Below are 24,397 nucleotides of genomic sequence, written 5' to 3' on the forward strand. Positions count from 1 at the left end.
ACTATGATGTTTCAATACATATGTACGTTGTGTAATGATCAAGTCAAGGTTATTAGGATATTCATCACTTTAAACACTTATCGTTTCTTTGTTGTAACATTCAATATCCTCTCTTCTAGCTATCTTGAAATATATAATACCTGATTGTTAGCTACAGTCACCCTACTGCAGTGGTCCTCAATCTTTCTGGCACCAGGGACTGGTTTCATGGAAGACAATTTTCCCATGGACCAGTGGGTGGGGTGTGGTTTCAGGAGATTCAAGCACATTACATTTATTGTGCACTTTATTTCTATTATTATTACATTGTAATAATGAAATAATTATACAATTTACCATAATATAGAATCAGTGGGAGCTCTGAGCTTGTTTTCCTGCAACTACTGGGTCCCATCTGGGGTGATGGGAGACAGTGACAGATAATCAGGCATTAGATTCTCATAAGGAGCATGTAACCTAGATCCCTCACATGTGCAGTTTACAATAGGGTTTGTGCTCCTATGAGAATTTAATGTTGCAGCTGATCTCACAGGAGGCAGAGCTCAGGCTGTAATGAGAATGATGGGGAGTAGATGTAAATATAGACGAAGCTTCCCTTGCTCACCTGCCACTCACCTTCTGCTATGCAGCCCAGTTCCTAACAGGCCACAGACTGGTACTGGTTCTTGGCCCGGGGGCTGGGGACCCTTGCCCTATGTGTAATAGAACACCAAACTCATTTTTCCTGTCTAGCTGTAACTTTGTACCCATCATATGCAATTTGATGGAAGAAACACAGAGCACTGATGGGGCCCTTGACGGGGGGACAGAAATTGTTAAGTATAGTTTGTGACATGTTGAGGCTTGAGTATCATGAAATATCCAAATATATATACACACACACACACACACACACACATACACACACACATACATACACACACATACACATATATATCACATCTATATCACATATATATCATATATATATGATATTTCATGATACTCAAGCTCAATGTGTCACAAACTACACTTAACAATTTCTGTCCCCCCCTTCTGGGTGGGGGGTAGAGAGAGAGAGAGAGAGACCTAAATATATATATATTTGGAAAGTCCCCATTCAGGCATAAGATTCAGGATAGAGACTCAGGCTGGAGGATTGCAAGGTTAGGGAGTGTTAACTGGGGATGCGATGGGGGTTGCTAAGAAGCAACTGCAAAGAAGACTATGGAAAGACAATGCTAATGCTTACACGTTTTCAGATAAAGAGTCATCCCCTTCTACTATAGATGTATGATATCCAGACCAGCATTCTCCAACAGAAATATAAGGCACCATATTAAAATGACATATGCATTTTAAATTTTTCAATAGTCATATTTAAAAGGTAATTTTATTACTCCATATATATTCAAAACAGTATTATTTCAACATGTAATCAATGTAAAAATTATTGATGAAATATTTTACATTCCTTTTTTCATACTGAATCTTCAAAATCCAGTAGGTATTTTATACTTACAGCTTGTCTTTATTCGGTCGCTTTTCAAGTGCTCAATAGCCACATGTGCTAATGGCTATTGCATTGGACAGAGCGGACTAGAACATGTATAGACTGCTTGCTAAGCTATGTGAAATATGCAATAAAAACTACTACTGCTGCTCATTCTTCTGTAAATGATTAACATAAAGGAGGAAAAACTGAATATGCCAACATTTTACATATGTCATCTCATAACTCCCCAGACCACCCACGGAGGTAAATGTCCTTATGTTATTTACCGGAGATAGAACTGAGCCTCAAAGAGGTTGGGTGATTTGCCGAAACCATGCAGCAGTATTTATACATCCAGCATATGTAACTAGGTTGATATGCCTCCAAATTCTTTGCTCTATTAAAATTTCAGACTTTCTATGATTAAAAAAGAAAAAAAACACAAACAACCTAATCAGAGGTGACTCAAGATTGGCATCTGCTAAAATCTTTTTATTCTCATTTATTTTTGTATGACAGCATTGAAGCCGGGACATGCAAGGATCTGAGCCAAGACCCCCAGGGAGATCACTTCAGATCCATGATTCTTTGAAACACTCACTGAAGTAAGATACCTGGGGCCGCATCTTTTTCCCCAGAACTAATTAAAGTCTCGGAGCTAAGTCTTCTTTATATGTAAAATAGAAAAAATACTCTCTGCCCCAACTACCTTCAGATTTATTTTAATGAAGATCAAATAAGAGAAGGATGGGAAAACATTTCTTTTCAACCAGCTTTTACGATTTTCCTTACCAAGACTTTCAGCCTAAAGTTGTGTTTCTGGATCAGAGAATTATTTCTTTGTAAGCTATGAGCGCCTCTGTCCGATGAGTCATGCTGTGGCTCAGCAGTGGAGGCAAGCTAGAGAAACTCAAATATCTTATTTTGACTTTGGGGATGCATGCAGAAAACTCTGACTGTGAAGGGTATTTCAGCAAAGAATTATTTCAAGTAATGAGCCCTCTCTTCTCCTCAGGGCCTGTCAGCAGACCGGTGGAATTACTGGCACTTTCAACATCACGTAAAGCCGAACATCTACCCCAAAGACCCAGATATTGACATGGGCCCCTTTTTCTCCTTGGAGATTCACAACCTGTCAAGGTACACTTAGAAATCTTGAGCACCGAGGAAATGTTCCTGGAAGTGGTTCCTGGAAAGACTTACAGCCTTGCCTTGGAAAGATCAAGCTGGAAATTCTGGCTTCACACACAATCTGAGAACATCTCTCCTTCTTTTAGGTTCAAAATACAGATTTGAAATAACTGAATCTGGGGCTGTAAGAATACAAGGCGATTTAGAGCCATAACCATTAAGTCTATGACCTTAAAGATCATCCAGTCCAACCTCCCACGGCAGAAAATATGGAAATCCAAGTTACTCTGAGCAATCCCAGTGACAGATGGGTCCCTGCCCAGTGCCTGTCATTTTCTCTGAGGCAATACAAGCCAATGTTAGATCGTGGAACCAGATGACTGGAGTTGCAATGACTGTCTGAGGTTTAAACAGGGCATGGAGAAACATTCACTGAGAGAATATAGGTCAATATATTCAATAAGCACTAGGTCACATACATTCACATAGCTAGTTATCTCAACTAATTCTAGCCCAGTTAGAAGAGACTATGCTGTTATATTTAGTTCATGTTCATTTTGGTGCATTTACACATGAACTACAGCCCAAATGCCATGGAAGAGATCTAGAGGTCTCACCTCTAATTTGAGCTTCTTAAACAACAGAAAAAGGAGGGGGAAAGTCATCTTCAGAATTTATCAGTTAATTATTACCTTTTAAAACTCCAACTTAAAACCATCATGTAAAGGACAATGTCAATTACCAATATTTTTGGAGGGAGTCTTTCTTAAGCAAAGGAGATATAAGGATAACCAAAGAAAAGTGCCTCCCCTCAAATGAAGTACCTGAGAGTCAGGTACTTGGGAAGAGTTTGCTATCTCCTAGAAAAACTAGGAGTTTTATAAAAATAAAACGGTATAGCCTTCTCAGTTGTTGCCTGTCTGGTACATCAACCAAAAATTGTGCAACTTTTTGAAAGTAGTTTTTTTCATCTTTGGGAGACTCACCCTTTTCCCTAGCTGAAATAGAAAACAAGGTCTCTTGCTTTGAAAAAATTCTTGGTGCTGTGATCACAAATCAGTTGCTTTTGACAATGATTCCACAAACACATTGGACTTCCCTGATGTTTGTGGGTTTCTATGATCATCATTAGAATTCTGAAGTATTGATTTCTCCAATTGTCCCCTCATATCTCCCCTTCCCCCTAGAGAGCAAGGGAGTTTGTCTCAGGGAAGTTCATGAAGCAGCTTGAGTTCAGACATGCCTTCTATAGAGCTATTTTCAGCACACATGCTACCTCTTCACAAACAATAGAGGCTACCTCTCCAAGTTCTGAAGCTGCTCCTGGGACATCCCTAAAACCTTAGAGTTCTATATAACATAATTTCAAAGCCACTGCAGAAGACATTACTTACAATTATTTATTTAAGCTCTAAAATTCAGTAGTTTCACATCAAAAATATTTCTAATCAGCCCTGGGCTTTTCCTTTCTTCCTTCTTTACTGTCTGCCTTTCTAATACTTTATTCAAATGTTAAGTTTCTTCAGCAAGCATTTATATTCTTCTATGTCCTGTGCTTATATCCTGGAAGACCAAATCCTCCTTTGAGGTGATACTCAAAATCTGTCCATTACTGTTTGTCCACTCCCACGCACTTCCAGCTAGTCCCTTTACCATGTTTCCTGTTCCTAAAATATTTAAAGGTTTAGGAATAACTGCAAATAGCTATTATTACTTTATCACTATGATATTTTTTGTAATTTTTGACAATAAGAGAAGGAAGGACCAACTATACAATCCAAATACAAGAAGAAATCTATACATAGGAGGAAAGATATCAAAGGAAAGGAGAAAGCAAGAGTCAAACACTGCCCAGAGTTGTAACTGAAGGGCAAAAATACAGAGTGAGTATGAATTATCATTCATTCTTAATTCCTTCAATAAACATTTATTGAGTGTCTGCCAGATACTAGAGATATAATCATTACTTCTATCCTCCTTTCAAAGCATTTGCTTTGTGCCCTGAATATATGCCAGATTAACTAAAGAGACTCCTAGAAAATGAATCAAATTTTCAGTAGTGAATGTAATATTATAATTATATTATTATACTGTAATTATATAATGTATAATAGATATTATATGTGCTGTCATCATGTGCTAAAATAATAAATGATAGTGTGATTTCCATGATGAGAACACAAAGAAGAAAGATGAGACAGACAGGAGAGGCCACAACTATATCTTCTATCATATTACCATTTAGTATCTTTCAGATGAATGAATTTAAAAGAAAATTCTTGACTGTGATGAATGAATCATACATCTGTTGGATGAATGAATGAATATGGAGCAGAATCCTAAATGCCGTAGTTGAAGAAGCACAAGAAAAACTCAGAAATGTCCCATTTCAGTGACCATTCCACCTCACATAAAAAGAAAAAAATTCAAAATGATTCCCATAAGAACAAAAAAATGATCACAATTCCTACAGTCAAATGGAATATTCCATTTGTGCCAGAATTACCCACATATAATTGAAGCAAAAAGATGCCACAATTATTTCCTCCCATCCTGGTTCTGGTTCTTCTAGCTCCTCAGACTTGAAAGCCGATGAACACTGATCAGATGGCTCTTCCCATAAAGATTTTAGACATACACACATGCATGTGCACACACACACATACACATGCATCCTCGAGTGTGATGACCAGAAGTATGGTCTCTTATTTTAGTTTTATTATCTCTCTATTCAGTACGGCAAGAAGAAAATCAAATACATCAACTATGAAAAGCAGCACCTGTACTTCTACATAGGTGAGTCTCCCAGAGCCACATTCCTTATATCCCATTTACTTGAAGCAAGTACTTGTCAAGGGAGAAGGCCGACTGGAATGCTCTCACAGAGACCAGCCCATGTCCTATTGCTACTGAGCAAAGCAGAATGTCTTATTTATACTCACTGGGGTGGAAATCGGCAAAGGGAAATGGAAAAGTAAACAGACTTTTTAAAGGGCACCTCATCATTCTGAGAGTTGGATGGGGAAGGAAGGAGATACCCAACGAGGGAGGGAAGGCAGGCTGCCAGTCAAGGGGCCTGCATCTAGGACTGTCATTCTGGAAAGACCAAACATTTATCAAGAGAAAAGAATAATGGTGTTTGGGTAGGAAGGAAGTAGACATGGGGAAATAAATCTGAAGCATTTGCAGTGTGACACCGGAAATGGAGAGGCCGGGGAATAAAGGGCATCTGCAGTGCTCTTGTGTGGAAGAAAGCTGTCTGCTCCCATGACCTGTATACAGCTGTGGGAAGGCATGAGACATATATATCTGAGTGTGGGCATGTGGGTCAAGTTTGAAGGAAAATAAAGGTAGCTGAGTAAATCTGATACCAGTAAAAGAACATCATAAGCAAAGAGCCTTTGCTCTTAACCAATATCAAACTCATAGCAGCTCACAAAAAAAAGAAACCCCCAAATCTGCCCAACTAAAACATACATCTGGGGGTTAAACCAAAATCAGGGAAAGAACCAAACATTTCCTGTAGTCCAGTTGTTCTCAACCCAAGCAATTTTGCCTCCCAGAGGCAGTCTGAAGACATTTTTTTGGTTATCGCGACAGAGGAAGAGGGAACGTATTGGCAGTCAGTGGATAGAAGCCAGGGATGCTGCTAAACATTCCACGATGCAAAGGACAGCCCCTTATAAAAATAATCATCTCACCCAAATTGCCAGCAGTGCTGGGGTTCAGAAACACAGTTGCAGATGATCTGATTTGCCCACGTGTAGGCCACAAGTGGCCACCACCCCTATCATGCCAGAGGAGGACAGCAGGGGGCAAATTTTTTGAAGTGTGAGATTGACCATCACTGCTGGCCCCTCCACAGTTGGAATTCAGCCTCCCCCATCCTGCACTCTCACCTGCCCCGCTTCTCTTGCATAACCTGAAAGAGGAATGAGGACATTGGTGCCCCATTTTTATTTATTTTTATTTATTTATTTTTTAATTATTATTATTATACTTTAAGTTTTAGGGTACATGTGCACAACGTGCAGGTTTGTTACATATGTATACAAGTGCCATGTGCTGCACCCATTAACTTGTCATTTAGCATTAGGTATCTCTCCTAATGCTATCCCTCGCCCCTACCCCCACCCCACAACAGTCCCTGGTGTGTGATGTTCCCCTTCCTGTGTCCATGTGTTCTCATTGGTGCCCCATTTTTAAAAGGTAGCCGATTCCCAGCCTAACTAGATGTGTGTTTGCTTAAGAAAATGCTGTTGGACTTTCTTCTGTGAACTTTCCTGAGAAACATGTGTTTACCTCCCCTGTCTGTAGTGGGGCAATATGCCCTTACCTTATGAGAATTGAGGGAATGGTGTGAATTCACTGCAAAATGCCCACCTCACAAACCACACTGCCACCACCAAGAGCTGTTTTATTGTGGCCTTTCCCAGCAAATGCTAGCTTAACATCTCGGGTGCAAATGAGTCATAGTCAAACTGTCAAAAAGAAACAAAACCAGACATTTGTTAAAGGCAGCAAGACAAATTATATTCAGGCAATTGCACTAGGGGAGAGAGACTTCACCATTAACTGAGCTTAATTCTCCTGACGCAAAAGTGAGAGAGAGGCTTTTAAATGCTGGAACATACTAAAGGAAAAGTACTGAAAGACACTGGGAGATGGGGTAGGGGGTGGAGGAGTTGGTTGATAAGATTTGTCCAGGCTGTCTGTGTCTGCTAACTGGTACTTATCAAAGTTTGGCTCCTATCCTCCTAAATAGACTGACAGATAACAGCCCCAGCCTTCTTGATGGCTAGATTTCAAAGGGATTGTTACCAGGCCCTGAGAAATACATTTCTGGAGTATAGAAGCTACATCTCAAAGGAAGACACAAAAGATTTACAATTGTCATGTCCTAAAGTAAATGCTCTAAGAAAAAGGGGTGTCAGGTGCCTATAGTCAGATACTGGCCAGAATAAACAGTAAATTATTTTGGCAGCATTGAGCTTTCTCAGGTAAAAACTTCAAGGATGCTGAGAATACCCCAGAGAGATGGCCTTGAGCTTTGAGAAACTATGCTAGTGTTTGTTCAAGTTTCTTAGTTTGGAGAGTGGATGAAATCATTTGTGCTGAGAGTCTGCAATTCTCGTAGGCCAAGGTTGAGGCCTAGTCAAGAAGAGGGCTCAGAGGATCCTAACTAAAGTTCGACCAGGGAGACAGCCTTTGTCAAAAGCCAGAGGATGTGCTTAAGGATCTTCTGTGCCTGGGAAGCCTCAATGATGCTGGGAGAGAGGCAGGTAAATAACTCTGACCAGGAAACGAGTATACCTTCTTTATCACTGACACCTCAACACACTGTAATGGGGCTAAATCCCAAAGATCCAGGGAGACCGAAGGACTCCAAGTACCTTGAAAAAACTTGAAAGCTGATAGCAGAAGCTCTTCAGGGATGCTTTCCTCAAAAATGACTCAAATCTCCCAAGCTTTCCTCGCTTCTTTGAGGCAGCTTGAACCTGGAGCTACTGACCAAATTCCTAGCCCAGCCTTTTAGATTTGAAATGCCCAGTGCAGTCCAGGATGAAGCTGTGGATCTCCACCTTGCATCTTTCCTTGGGGCCAGCATTCCAGGAATGCTGCATTAAGGAGATAGACTCCTGCTGACTTGCATTGGGGTCACATTTTTTAATTAAATACATTTACTGGATTTATTAAATAAATGTATTAAGTACATTATAAAAATACAACACAGTAATTACAAAACAGATGCTGGATCATCCTAATACCAACAACTGGCAGAGACACAACAAAAAAAGGAAATTTTAGGACAATATCCCTGATGAACATCAGTGCGAAAATCGTTAGTAAAATATTGGCAAACCAAATCCAGCAGCACATCAAAAAGTTTATCCACCAAGATCAAGTCGGGATTCAAGGCTGGTTCAACATATGCAAATAAATAAATGTAATCCATCACATAAACAGAACCAATGACAAAAACCACGATTGTCTCAATAGATGCAGAAAAGGCCTTTGATAAAATTCAACACCCCTTTATGCTAAAAACTCTCAATAATCTAGGTATTGATGGAAAGTATCTCAAAATAATAAGAGCTATTTATGACAAACCCACAGCCAATATCAATTTGAATGGGCAAAAGCTGGAAGCATTCCCGTTGAAAACTGGCACAAGACAACCTCTCTCACCACTCCCATTCAACATAGTATTGAAAGTTTCTGGCCAGGGCAATCAAGCGAAAGAAGGAATTCAAATTAGAAGAGAGGAAGTCAAAGTGTCTCAGTTTGAAGATGACATGATTGTATATTTAGAAAACCCCATCATCTCAGCCCCAAATCTCCTTAAGCTGATCAGCAACTTCAGCAGAGTCTCAGGATACAAAATCAATGTACAAAAACCACAAGCATTCCTATACACCAATAACAGACAAACAGAAAGCCAAATCATGAGTGAACTCCCATTCACAGTTGCTACAAAGATAATAAAATACCTAGGAATACAACTTACAAGGAACATGAAGGATCATTTCAAGGAGAACTACAAAGCACTGCTCAAGGAAATAAAAGAGGACACAAACAAATGTAAAAATATACCATGCTCATGAATAGGAAGAATCAATATCATGAAAATGGCCATACTGCCCAAAGTAATTTATAGATTCAATGGTATCCTCATCAAGCTACCATTGACTTTCTTCACAGAATTAGAAAAAACTACTTTAAATTTCATATGGAACCAAAAAAAAAAGCCCATATAGCCAAGACAATCCTCAGCAAAAAGAACAAAACTGAAGGTATCACGCTACCTGACTTCAAACTATACTACAAGTATACCAAACTATACTATGGTAACCAAAAGAGCATGGTACTGGTATGAAAACAGAGATATAGACCAATGGAACAGAACCGAGGCCTCAGAAATAATGCCACACATCTACAACCTTCTGATATTTGACAAACCTGACAAAAACAAGCAATGGGGAAATGATTCCCCATTTAATAAATGGTGTTGGGAAAACTGGCTAGCCATATGCAGAAAACTGAAACTGGACCCCTTCCTTACACCTTATACAAACATTAACTCAAGATGGATTAAAGACTTAAATGTAAGACCTAAAACCATAAAAACCCTAGAAGAAAACCTAGGCAATACCATTCAGGACATAGGCATGGGCAAGGACTTCATGTCGAAAACACCAAAAGCAATGGCAACAAAAGCCAAAATTGACAAATGGGATCTAATTAAACTAAAGGGCTTCTGTACAGCAAAAGAAACTATCATCAGAGTGAAGAGGCAACCTACAGAATGGGAGAAAAATTTTGTAATCTATCCATCTGACAAGGGGCTAATATCCAGAATCTACAAGGAACTTACACAAATTTACAAGAAAAAAAACAAACAACCCCATCAAAAATTGGGCAAATGATATGAACAGACACTTCTCAAAAGAAGACATTTATGTGGCCAACAAACATATGAAAAAAAAGCTCATCATCACTGGTCATTAGTGAAATGCAAATCAAAACCACAATATGATACCATCTCATGCCGGTTAGAATGGCAATCATTAAAAAAGCAGGAAACAACAGATGCTGGAGAGGATGTGGAGAAATAGAAATGCTTTTATACTGTCGTTGGGAGTGTAAATTAGTTCAATCATTGTGGAAGACAGTGTGGTGATTCCTTAAGGATCTAGAACCAGAAATACCATTTGACCCAGCAATCCCATTACTGGGTATATACCCAAAGGATTATATATCATTCTACTGTAAAGACACATGCACACATATGTTTATTGCAACATATTCACAATAGCAAAGACTTGGAACCAACCCAAAAGCCCATTAATATTAGACTGGATAAAGAAAATGTGTCACATATTTACTGTGGAATACTATGCAGCCATAAAAAAGGATGAGTTCATGTCCTTTGCAGGGACATGGATGAAGCTGAAAACCATCATTCTCAGCAAACTAACACAGGAACAGAAAACCAAATACTGCATGTTCTCACTCATAAGTGGGAGATGAACAATGAGAACACATGGACACAGGAAAGGGAACATCACACACCAGGGGCTGTTGGTGGATTGGGGGTTAGGGGAGGGATAACATTAGGAGAACAACCTAATGTAGATGATGGGTTGATGGGTGCAGCAAACAACCATGGCACGTGTATACCTATGTAACAAGCCTTCACGTTCTGTACATGTATCCCAGAACTTAAAGTATAATTTAAAAAAAAAGATGCTGGAAAATATTTAGAGAAATGGGAAGATGGTCATGATGTTTTCTTTTTAAAGATAGTGTAAAAAACAGTACTACAGGTAGCATAATACCAATTTTTAGAACATATATTAATATATCTATATTCAAAATATTTATGGTAATATCTGGGTAGTAAGATTACTGATGATTTTCCTTTTTTTTTTTTTTTACTTTTATTTTAGTTTCAAGGGTACATGTGCAGGTTTGTTATACAGATAAATTGTGTGTCTCGGGAGGCATCACTACTCACAATAGCTAAGACATGGAATCAGCCTAAATGCATATCAGTGGTAGGCTGCTTAGATAAAATGTGGTACGTATACACCATGGAATACTACACATCCATTCAAAAGAATAAGATAACGTCCTTTGAAGCAACATGGATGGAGATGGAGGCCATTATCCTAGGTGAACTAACGCAGGAACAGAAAACCAAACACTGCATGTTCTCACTTATAAGTGGGAGCTAAACATTAAATACACATGAACACATTCTGTTTATTTATTCAGCATCATTTTTTGTTCTATTTCAGTTTGGCTCCCACTCTTCATGCCAGTATATCTCAAACTGCCATCCATGCAAGTGATGTACCTTCGAAGATATTGGGTGGTGAGTAATGTGGCTCATTCTCCAAAACTAGACCAAGTAGAAGAGGGAAAATGAAAATGCTGTGTCCTCTCCAGATACAGCTTCCTTGAATAACAGGGCATAAGATTCAGCCAGAACATGAAGGGATCCCGGGCCAATGAAGAGGAAATGAAATCATGTTCAGGGTGTATAACTTTCAAGTGCTTTTCTCTGCAGGACATCGCCTGGGTTAGCAGCTTTTACATCTGATATTTCATCACATTTGGCCCTTACTATGGAATCTTCGGGACCATGTTGCTCATATATTTGGTCAAGTAAGAATACTATTTTATTCCAGTAATCCAGAAGATCCTCTTCCTTTCCCTATCAGAGCTATTTGTCATTAGCTTTAAGAGAGATTAGATTATGACATCATGCCCCATTTCTTGCAGCTGAGGTGTTTTTAAGCAAATGTGAAAAAAAAAAGTTGAAATAGTTGAATAAGACGAGCTCTTTGCAAAAAAAATTTGCCCAATCTCCATTTTTTACCCACTTCCTGGATTCCTAATTGAAGCATTTCAGTTGAACCCTAAGTCCTTAAAACTGTAATCTAGGTAGACATAGTAATCCCTACCAAAGAATGACAGGGAAGGATTTTTTTTTAAGTTCTTTTATGACTAGAGGTTTTCCCAAAGCAAAATGACTTCCAACGCATTTTTGCTTGAATAGTCCTCTCCAATTTTCCAATGTAATCCTCCCTCATTCTGTTGCCACGTTATTCTAAGTCCTAAATAATTATAAGAATAATTGTAGCTACTATGCATCAGACACTTTGTTAAAGGCTTTACATGCATTATCTTATTTGATGTAATCCTCACACAACTCTGCAGTGTAGATAGTACATGGTCATTTTTCTGCTAAAGGAACTGAAGTTTAAGGAGATTAAATCAAATGCCCAAGGGCATGTAAGAGCAAGTAAGAGCCAAGGCCAATGCCAAAACAGAACTTGAATCCACCTCTTATCTGAGGACAAAGCCTAGGCTGTCAACCAGTTTGCATGTGCCCTTAAATTTCCCCAGTGCTTTTGATCTTTGCACTAGAGCTATAGAAAACTTTAGAGGCTCTGCTCCTATACATTTGGCAGTCATGTGGCTGAATGCTTAGTGTGTCATCTCTTGATATAAAGATCTTTCAAATAAGAAAAAGAAAGATCACCATTTTACTGGAAACTCTGAGTCTCTTTCATTTCCTCCAATGATCAACCAGCTCTACCAGGGATTATGCAAGCCCAGTGCTTGCTACTGAAACACCCCAAACAGTCATCACTTCCTCCTTTTATTCCTCCAAAAGGTTTCTTGAAAGTCCTTGGATTGTATATGTTACCCAGATGAGCCACGTAACAATGAGAATGAGCACAGAGGAGAACCGGGACTGGCTCAGCACTCAGGTAATGATGGAGTTCTTGGGGGAGAATCTTTCAAACCACACTGACATAGAACCAGGTCCCGCCCTTGACATGGGGATTATGGGGATTATAATTCAAGATGAGATTTGAGTAGGAACACAGGCAAACTGTATCAATGGACAATTTGATGGGAAGAGGGCTAGGAAATGGGTGCTAGTTGACTGGTTGGGGAAGAAATTATAGGGGTGTGGAAAATGTTCCCAGTCCACCTTTGGGTGGGGCCACAGGACCCATCGAGTCATGAGTCATGCATGGGTCCAAGTGGGGACAGTCTGAAAAACATCTCAAAAAATTAATCTTAGGTTCTATAATAGTGATGTTATCTACAAGCACAATTGGGAAAGTCACAAATCCTGTCACCTCTGGCCACATGACTCCTGAGCAGTAAAGAATTATAGAAACTATGCCTCCATCTTAGCAGAATTCAGGCCCCTCTCACAATCCTAACATTATGGCCTTTTATTAGTTACACAAAAGCAGTTTAACTTTGGGAACGGCTACTATCATCCTTTCTTTAAGGTTAAACTACAAAATAAGTTCCTCCCAAAGGTAGCTTAGCCTACACCCAGGAATTACAAAGGACAGCTTGGAGATCAGAAGCAAGATGTAGTCAACTATGTCAGATTTTTCTTACTGTCATAATTTTGCAAAGGTGGTTTCAAATATTTTCTTTGTTTGACACTTGGGCTCATTTATAACTAATATAAGCTTTTTCTTTGCAGGTCTTGGCCACCTGTAATATTGAATAGTCTTTTTTCAATGACTGATTCACTGGGCACCTGAACTTCCAAATCGAGCACCAGTGAGTAACAAGAATAGTCCTTAGTAGAGCAAGTGCAGTCACTTATAACACCCCCAAATATAATCCAGATCAGGCCCTAGGCTCAAGGTCTCAGAGGGGAAAAAATGAACGAGCATTTTCTACAGGCTGCTATCTTTCTATTAGCAATGACGGGGAAGGAAGGAAGAGAAGGAGAGAGAAGGAAGAGAAGGAGAGAAGGAGAGAGAGAGAGAAAGAGAAATAAAAAAAGAAAGAGAGAAAGAAAAAGAAAGAAGAAAGAAAGAAAGAGAAAGAAAGAAAGAGAGAGAAAGAAAGATTGATTGTGAGTAACTAGAGTGAAATCTTGGAAAAGTGCCACTGATTCCATTTTCAGATACCTGCAGGCTTGAGAAGTGGGTAACCAAGTTGTGTTGAAATTTAATTTAAATGTCTATCTCTTTAGATCTGAAGTTACAAAATAATCAATGATAAAACCCATTCCCTGATGCAATATTCAAATGGTATTGGCAATACTTTACCAATGAGTCAGTTAGGTGGCCATAAAATAAAGAGAAAATGATAACACTTGGAGAGTCAATCTCCAGAATATTTAAGGGAGAGACTGTCCACATCCTCTTTACCTAAGCCATGTTTAGGATAGTCAGAGAAGGAAAGAGCTCTTATACCTGCTCATATAATTTTCTCATCCTTTCCTTCATGTTATTCCTTAAAAACCTCAGCCAAACAAAAAAAGACTATTATTTACATTTTATCAAAGAGGAAGTTAAAACACAAGAAAGTCACCTGGGTGATTAGTGGAAAACCTTAGATAAAAACTCATATCTCCTCACTCCTTATTCCTATCCCAGGACTTTTTCCTATATGCCATGACTAGAACGTATTGAATATTCATCTCTTCATGGGATAGGAGTTAGATGGTGTTTGGGAACCTCCACCTAGTCTCTTTGCTAAAACATAAGAAGAGTCACCTTTATTCCAGTTCCCAACAAGTTCCTGATCTTCATCTGAGACCACCTCAGCCTGGACCTTATTGTCCATATCGTTATCAGCATTTTGGGCAAAGCCATTCAACAAGTCTCTAGGAAGTTCCAAACTTTCCTACATTTTCCTGCCTTATTCTGAGCCATCCAAACTGTTCCAACCTCTGCCTGTTACCCAGTTCCAAAGTTGTTTCCACATTTTGAGGTATATTTTCAGCAACATCCCACTTCTGGTTCCAATTTACTGTATTAGTCTGTTTTCACACTGCTGATAAAGTCATACCCGAGACTGGGAAGACAATGGGGCTTAATTGGACTTACAGTTTCAAATGGCTGGGGAGGCCTCAGAATCATGGCGAGAGGCAAAAGGCACTTCTTACATGGCAGTGGCAAGAGAAAATGAGGAAGAAGCAAAAGCAGAAACCCTTGATAAACCCATCATATCTCGTGAGACTTATTCACTATCATGAGAAGAGCATGGGAAAGACTGGCCCCCATGACTCAATTACCTTCCTTTGGGTCCCTCCCACAACACGTGGGAATCTGGGAGATATAATTCAAGTTGAGATTTGGGTGGGGGCACAGCCAAACCATATCAGATGGATAGAGAGAAAGAGAGAGACAAAGACAGAGACAGAGAAGGAGGACAGGGGTATCTTCAGCTCCCCTAGGTAATTCAAAGTGATAGACAATCCATACCTTCATCTGAACTGGCCAAATATAAACATATTCGATGAAGATAACATTTATTCTGTTAGCATTTCCCAAACATTCACCACCCACCTGGCTTGCAGAGGTGTTAAGAGATAAGGGTATTTTGGAAGCAGTTTTTGAACTTCCCAGAACAGCAGTATTGTGCAAGGTCAAGGTTGGGTCTGCATTGCTGATATAGTTTTATTTGGTAACAGAAGGAAGAAAACTCAGAGTTTTTCTTTAGGTCTAAATTTTATATCTCTTGTGTGTTTCTCCAGTCTGTTCCCCACAATGCCACGCCATAATTATCACAAAGTGGCGCCTCTGGTGAGGTCACTGTGTGCCAAGCACGGATTGCACTATGTGAATAAACCCATGTTGAGGGCATTTGGAGATATTGTCAGGTAATAACATAATTTCTCTTGGCTCACAGCTCTCATTTGTATTTACTGCCACTCCCCAGACTATTCAGTGGCTTGTGAATCATTCATATAACAACCATTTATTAAGGGTCACCTGTGTGCTCAGCATGGATACATGGCACCATAAGGAACCGTATCAACAACAACAAAATAATAATAATACTGACCTTTTACCTATAGGTACAGCTTAGTGAAAATGCTTTACTGTCCTACTAAATTTCAAATTTCTTAAAATCAAGGCTGTATATTATTTGCCTTTTTATCCCCCCACAGATCTTCCTACAAATGTTAGAATTTAAGTAGTGGGAGACACTGTCAGATCAGCTGGTCCAGTGTTGCAAATTTACATGCCTGCAGGGTTCAGTGGGGTATAAATGTGCAGCTCAGGCTGGGGTGATTAATTAAGAGTAGTGAGGCATGCAGAAACTGAAAATCCATACTCATCCTTAGGCATTCATATACAATTTCCTGAAGAATGTTGTGCTGGTTAAATTAACAACCAGTAACCTGGGTTTAATAAATTTCTCTTTAGTTTAGGGTTGAAAAAAAAAATCTTAAATGAGACCAACAAGGCCAGGCCTGATCTGATCTGATCCCTGACCAGTGCTCCAGCCCCAGACTCTCTACCACACTCCTCCTCTTTCTCTATCCTCCAGATAATTTCCTCCAGAAATTAATGCAATTAGCCTACCTTAAGTTGCTGTGAAACTCCCTTCCCTAGTTGTCTTATCCTTTTGCCACTTTTTCTTCTGCCTGGAATGTTCCTCCAAACCTCCACCTCCCCTGATATCATCTTGTCAATTGCCATTCTTTCTCCAAGGCTCAACTCAAATGCCTTTTCCTCATGTCTATCTCCTCTGACCCCCAAAACTAAATTAGTCGCATGCTCTTGCAGCACCTGCTTCTCTTCATTTGTGAAGTTTATCACAATTATATTCAAATAACATATTGGGTAATAAATTATTTAATATGTGTCTCCTAAGCTAGACCTGGAATTTCATGTGGACAGGACTCACATCCACCCTACTCATTGCTGTCCCACCAGAGCCTAGAAAAATGTCCTCCATATTATAAAATAGGGTTGACAGGTAAATATAGGATGGGTGGATTTACAGATATATAGGCTCAGAAAAGAATAAAATGAAAGAAAATCTCAATGTTCCCCATAAAGAAAAGGTGAATTCACCTGCTAAAAACAATTTAGTCAACAGAATTGGTCAACAGAGGATGACATTTATCAGATATAGCTGGAAATGACAACATTGTTCTGAACCAGGCAGAGGAGCAAATTCCATGTAGGAGCTTTCTTAACATTACAGTCTCACCTCCTGATGATCTTGTTTATTCCTTTTGCAGAGCCTTGAAGAAATCTGCTGCCCTCTGGGCGGATGCTTACTATGAAACACGATGCCGAATGTCAGCCTTGACACACATGTAATTGCATCTCTGATGAGGGTTGGTGCATGTGCAGGAGCTCTTCCCTGCTTAACTGGGAATTAGTTATCACCGTTGGTATACCTGACTGTGCTGTTCTAGGAATATGAATCCCAAGCATATGTGATAACCCCTTCTCTGAAAGTCTTCTCTGCAAATAAGAACCTAGGAAACACAAGATGACATTGACCAGGGTGACAAAAGGGAAATGAAGCCCAACATTTTTGTTTTTTCATTAGTACCTTAAATTCAGTCCTCCCAATAGACTTTGGTCAGATCATCTCAGTCAAGGGCCAGAAGTACAAGAACCAGGCAAAAGTTTTATGGATGAAGTGGACATAGGGAGAAGTCAGCCAAAAGACAGCCATCTAACAGGGTACTTTGGAAATTAGTGCAATTGCTCTTAGAAAAGAATCATATGTTTAAGAATTTCCTGTTGAAGCACAAATGCTTTTTACTTATTTCTTTTCAGATGTGTGAACTTCTTTTTCTTTAAAAAACTGAGTATAATTAACAATAAAATTTCTTCAAATATTCCAAAATTGACTTCAGATCTTCATTATTGTAACTGCACATGTGTCATTAATGCATATACACATTTTCTTTCCAAGTGGAAAAAATAAAAAGTCTATGAAATATCTTAAAAGAACTTCCTACATCTAGTCCTAATAGCAACAGGTCAAGCAGGTTAATGTTCTGCATTTACAGATGTGTTGTGTTTCACTGAAGAATAGACTGTGTTTTAAGCATAAGATTTTGCTGCTTACTCCCTACCCACCATGCAGAACTACTGTACCTTGTAATTGAGTTACCCTGATGAAAGAAAGAGTTTTGTTTTCTCTGATGGAAACCCCAGGCATTGACAAGGCAGTTTGCAAGTTTGACACCAAGGTAAGCATGTCTTAGAACAAGAGGGCTTTCTCTCTCGCAAGAGAGAGTTTTAGTGCTAGAAGGGTAAGTGGATACTCTTGGTAACATACTGATCTCTAGTGTCTATACTTTTATTCAAGGTTACCTTAGCTGCAGAAAGCACAATAGTGCAAGCTTGCTTCCCCAGCTCCAAGCAAATCGGCGCTACTGGATTATCTGCTGCCTGAAATTCTACCAGTATACATTCATTCCCTCACTTCAAGCTCTGCAAAATACTCTTTTAGCTTTGTTTGTTTCTCAATTAAACCCCTACTGGAAAATAACACATTAAATCACTCATAGCTCCTGGGGACTTAGCCACACATGTCAAAGTTAAGAAAAAAAAAACTGGTTGTCTGGGAGGAAGTGGCATTATTAAAATGATAATGGCTAATATCAAATAGGAAAGTGGGGGAGGAGATGAAAAGAATAAAAAGCTATTTTGACTTCAAGACTCTTCATAATGGGCAGGCAAGTGCCCATATTCCTCCTGCTGGTGGATTCTAGATGATTTCTCCTGCCTCAATTCAGGGTTACAAGTGGGAGTGGGCTCAATGGTTCGCTTTTTCTGTCTCCCCTGGTCCAAGCCAGAGACTCTCAAGTGCTGCTTGTTCTCCTGATTACTTAGAAATAGCAACCCGACTCTCCTTAGGCAAATTTACTATCTCAAACGTGTTCCCCACTCAGTGTTATGAATAGCCCACTCAAATTTACTATCTCAAACGTGTTCCCCACTCAGTGTTATGAATAGCCCACTTTGTAAATCTCCAAACAGACTTGGTCACTGTGTAATCTGAAGAAAGTTGGGAGATTTAGACAGATTATATAAGGAAACATGAAATCAATTCAAAAAAGGTGCTTGGGCCAGGCTCACATCTGTAATCTCAACACTTGGGAGGCCAAGGCAGGAGGATCTCTTGAGCCCAGGAGTTCAATACCAGCCTGGGCAACATAGAGATTTTTTGAGCAACTAGAGTTTTGTTTTTTTTTTTAGAGATTCTGTCTCTAAAATAAATAAACAAATACATAAAATTCATAATTCAAAAAAGGTGCTAGACCATCTGATTCTGGGCTCTTCTTTGCTGGGAGGTTTTTGATTACTGCTTCACCCTCCTTAATCATTATTGACCTGTTCAGATTTTCTTTCTTCATGATTCAGTCTTGGTAGGTTGTATGTTTCTAGAAATTTATCCATATATTCTAGGTTACTCAATTCGTTTGTGCATAGTTGTTCACAGTAGGCTCTTATGATCCTTTGTATTTCTATGGTTTACAAAAATGTGCAAACTAAACAATGTGTTGTTTAAGGATTCATAAATATGTAGTAACGTGATAAAGAGAAGCAAGAGAATAGTAAATACAAAAATGAGGATCATAGTGGGGGAAAGGTGCTAGGTAAGAATGAAAATGTATAAGTGAGGTAAATTTTAATTTGCTTAGTAGGTTGTCAGTTAATGAAAATCATCATTTTTCTGAACTCACTATCTCAAGTGATGTCTCTCTCTCACCCTGTGGTGACTGGCATTTGCACTTGGTGAGGCATTAGCCATATTTTTATTGCTTGTTCAATATACTTTCCAGAGGAGGAGAACCAAAGCCTACTGCTTTCACAGCTTTGAATACCACTGAGCACTGAGTTAAATTCAGATGACTGATCCTGCAGGTCATTTTATTTCTAACCTTCAGGCTATAGGGCTCTGCTTTATGGGCATAGGAATGAAAGTGGCTTCATCAACCAGGCTCATGTCTCTTTAAACTAAATAACTCCTGGAAGTTATGTTATAGCCCTATCTGAAACTCTTCAATGGATTCCCATGACTCTTGGAATAAAGTCCAAACCCCAAGACTGCCCCATGGCCACTACCCCACCTTGTACCACTCTGGCTCTTGCTATCTCTGTTTCAGCCCACTGGCTGTCTTCAAGTCTTCACACTCTTTTCTGCCCCAGGCTCTTTGCTCCTGATCCCAATGGCTTAGCCATTTTGTCAACTCCCTGCCCTCACTCCATCTCACCTTGTCAATCCGCCACTCACTTTCAGATCTCAGCACTATTATCACATCTCGGCATAGCTTTATCCACAATCCCAGAGTGCTTCCTCACTAAGTCAAGCCTTCCTGTGATACACTCTGTAGCAATTACCATGGGTATAATTTTACATTAATTTATGTGGTGTGTTAATTTGTTTGTCTCCCTCTCTAGCCTGCAATATCCATGAAGCAAGGATTTCTTGACATGTTAGAGACACTCAGTAAAGATGTGCGAAATGGAGGAAGACATGAATGGATGGATGGATGCTAATTCTAAGGAACTACAGCAAAAAAAGTCCTCCTTGGCCTCTCTTATGGAAATCCATCCTTTTGTTTAACAACTCACCAAAAGAAACTTCTCCTGCTCCTTCATTTTTTATGTCTGTACCTTAAGCTTATACTATATACCTAGAAAATCATTTAAAGTTCTCTTACTGCAAGAATTTTCTGATTCCAAAAATATGTTTATGTAATTTCTTCCAGCTAGATAGATAAATTTTATTAAATATATGAGAATAATTCCATATTCTAATTTTGAATTGTTTTAATTTTATCATGGTAAAAACACTTATTATGAGCCGGGCATGGTGGCTCACGCCTGCAATCCCAGTACTTTGGGAGGCTGAGGGGGGCGGATCACGAGATCAGGAGATCGAGACCATCCTGGCTAACATGGTGAAACCCATCTCTACTAAAAATACAAAAAAAAAAAAAAATTAGCCAGGTGTGGTGGTGGACGCCTGTAGTCCCAGCTACTCGGAAGGCTGAGGCAGGAGAATGGCCTGAACCCGGGAGGCGGAGCTTGCAGTGAGCCGAGGTCGCACCACTGCACTCCAGCCTGGGAGACAGAGCCAGACTCTGTCTCAAAAAAAAAAAAAAAAAAAAACACTTATTATGACATCTATCCTATTAACATTTTTAAGTGTACAATATAGTATTGTTTTCTATAAGCACAATATTGTGAAGTCTATCTCTAGAACTTATTTATCTTGCATAACTGAAATTTTACACCTGTTGATTGGTACTTCCCATTTTCCCCTTCCTCCAGTCCCTGGCAACCATCATTCTATTTTTTGTTTCTGTGAGTTTGACTATTTTAGATACCTCATGTAAATAGAGTTCTAGAGTATTTGTTCTTCTGTGACTGGCTCATTTCACTTAGCATCATGTCTTTAAGTTTAATTTATGTTGTTGCTATTACAGGATTTCCTCTTTCTTAAGACTGAATAATATTCCATTGTATGTATACACCACATCTTTAATTCATTTACCCATTGATGGACATTTAGATTCTTTCCTCATTGTGGCTATTGTGAATGATGTTGCAATGAACATCAGAATGCTAATATATCTTTGAGATTCTGATTTCAATTTTTTTGATAAGTATTCAGAAGTAGGATTGCTAGATAAAATTCTTTAATTATAAGGATCTACCATCAATAAGTACTGATATATGCCCTTTATGGGCATTATTGCATTTAATCCTCAAAACAGGCCCATTGGGCATAGGTGCTATAATTAACCTCATTTTTTAGATATAAAACCTGAGGCTTAGGGAGGCCAAGCAATTTGCCTGATGTTGCAGGTAGAAATTGGTGGAGTGGAGTTTCAGACCCAGGAATCTCTAACTCCACAGTCAATGCTCTTTAATTCCCATGCCAGGAAATCCAAAGTAAAAGGAAGTGGCATAAATTCCAGCCAGGGAAAATTCATCTTCTTTACAGCTATCTTCATATGGCTTTCCCTGATCTGATTTTCTCTAAAGCTTTACTCTTCTTGGAAGAATTAGGTAGGAAGAATTTGTCTGCATTTTTAGTTGGACATCAAGTAAGAGTGCCTGGATTAGAAGTCAGAAATCTAGACTCTTATTTCAGTTTATTAACTTAGTATCCTACAGTGAACTTGGCCGTGTCACTTCCACGCTTCATACCTCAATCCCCACATTTGTATAGGTGCGATGCATAATATTTCCTGGCCTATGTGCATCATAGGATGATTGTGACAATTACATGAAGTAAGACAAATGCAATGGTTTTATAAGCTGGCAACACCAATTCACATTCTAGTTACTGATATTCTTGTAATGAGGGTTCTTCCCATCCTAGATCCACAAAAAGCATGAAAGGCCACAGAGTCACCGAGACCTACAGGATGGAAAGACACTGAATCATTTTAACAATGACAGGGTACCTTTCCCCAGAGGCTTATGAGAGGCGTATGACTCACAAGTGAAAAAATGATTTCTCCTGTTGCAACAAGGAACATCCATGAGTCATCTTCCACCTCTGACTGTAATTAATCCCCTGGTACCAGCCTGCAAGATCTCAGAGGCTGTGGGGCAGGTAGCAGGAAGCCAAGATTCTAGTTATCCAAACTTCTGATTAACCATGTGAGTGCAAAATTCTTATTGTTGGAAATCTTACCAATGGCATACAATATAATATTTGTTGCCTAGTCAGTGTAAATAAAAGAAGGTTTTATCTGCTTTCTTGCTAGTCAGAGACACTTCTGGCACAATCCTAAAAGTGCAGAATGCATAGGAAATTAAACTTGAGCTCTACTGAAGGCAGGGATACACTCAGTTATATTTTCTTTCCCAGAACTGTTTATGAAAGTTTGAAAATACAGCAATGTTGAAATAATTTTATAGTGAATATCTATCTGGCCATCACTTGATTTCAACATTACTATTTCAGTAAATTTCCTCCATCCCATGTCTATTCATCTACCCATCTCTCAATATATCCATTAATCCACTTTATTTTTATGCACTTCAAGTAAATTTCCTGAGGGTACTTTTAAAACTAAACAACAAATAATTCAGACAACAAAGTATCTTTTTCCTCTTCAATGAAGAATTGATACAAATTCAGAACACTAACAGGAAAATTCTAGACTTAAACTTGACACTTGACCAACTGGACCTCATAAACATCTACGGAATATTCTACCCAGCAACCACAGAATCACGCAATATATCTTTATAACAAACTGTACATGTACCCCAGAATCTAAAATAAAAGTTGAAAAACAAATTGGCAAAAATTGTGTAGCAGCCACATCTCTAAGAAAACATAATGTAGTTATAATTTCTGAAAAATCAATTATTAACTCCCCACAGAATAGACCTTCTCATATATAGAGAGCTATCATATATAGATATATGTAGATATCTATATATATTCTCATATATACTTATCTCTCATATCAGAGACATATCTAGAGAGAAATATCTATGTATCTAGAGAGATATATAAATAGAAAAATAGATGTCTATATATAAAAATATATATAGATATATAGATATAACAGAGATATATGAGATATATATATAACTTCATGATCCTTCATATATATCTTTATTATTCCTCTTTCATTTGCAACATTAATTGAGCACTTACCATTTATCAGGCATTGACCTAGGTGATGTGAATGAAGAGTCAGAAGCCCTACCTCTAGGAGTTTATATTCTAGTGCAGAAGGCAGTCAATAAACAAGTAAATGGAAGAAAAAACAAGATGATTACATTTAAAGAAAATAAATAGGATGAGGTGAGAGAGAATGATAAGCAGGGGACTAGATTAGTTCAGGGGGTCAGGCAGAAGGGAATCTGAGAATATTGAAGGAGCCTGCCATGACATCCTGAGAAGCAGAATCATCAAAGGCAAGTGCAAAGGCCCTGAGGCAGGAGCAAATTTCTGTTCAGACAGCAGAGTAGGAGGCTTATGTGACTGTAGAACTGTTTGCAAGGTGGTTTCCTCACTATCACTTAAATTTCATTCCTCCATAAGTATGGTTGGCCTTGGCTTTTTGACAGCATTCGAAATAATTTCCTATTACTTATATAAGCATAGTTTTCTCTGGACACTCATCCCAGATTTAAATTACCAGGTTAATATTCCCTTTATAAGCTTTTGTGCCCTGTGCACCTCACTGATACAAATGATCTCTGCCTGTGCCACTCATGAGACTGAAAACTCCACGATAGCAGTGATTCTGTATGCTGTTATTCACCATTTCATCCCTAGCAATGTATCCCTAGCAATCAAATCCTTAGCATTTTATTCTAACAATGGACTGGGGTCCACTGTTTGGCATAGAGACATAGAGTGGATGTTCAATAAATATTTTAGTAATGATTAGTTTGTTAGTTAATTAGAGCAATGATAGATAAGCCTAGAAAGTTAAATTGAGCTCATACTGGGAAAAAAAATCTAAAATTCTAGCTGAAAATTTTGTGCTTG

At 38.8% G+C, this 24,397-nt stretch overlaps 1 pseudogene; it reads left to right on the top strand.

The window, feature by feature from the left end:
- The window catches only part of LOC101124893 (putative fatty acid desaturase 2-like protein FADS2B), a 37,351-nt pseudogene extending 19,739 nt beyond the window's left edge, over positions 1-17,612 (top strand).
- The last annotated feature ends 6,785 nt before the right edge of the window (positions 17,613-24,397 follow it).

The sequence above is a fragment of the Gorilla gorilla genome, chromosome 9 (genome assembly GCF_029281585.2).
Source record: "Gorilla gorilla gorilla isolate KB3781 chromosome 9, NHGRI_mGorGor1-v2.1_pri, whole genome shotgun sequence".
NCBI classification, from domain to species: domain Eukaryota; kingdom Metazoa; phylum Chordata; class Mammalia; order Primates; family Hominidae; genus Gorilla; species Gorilla gorilla.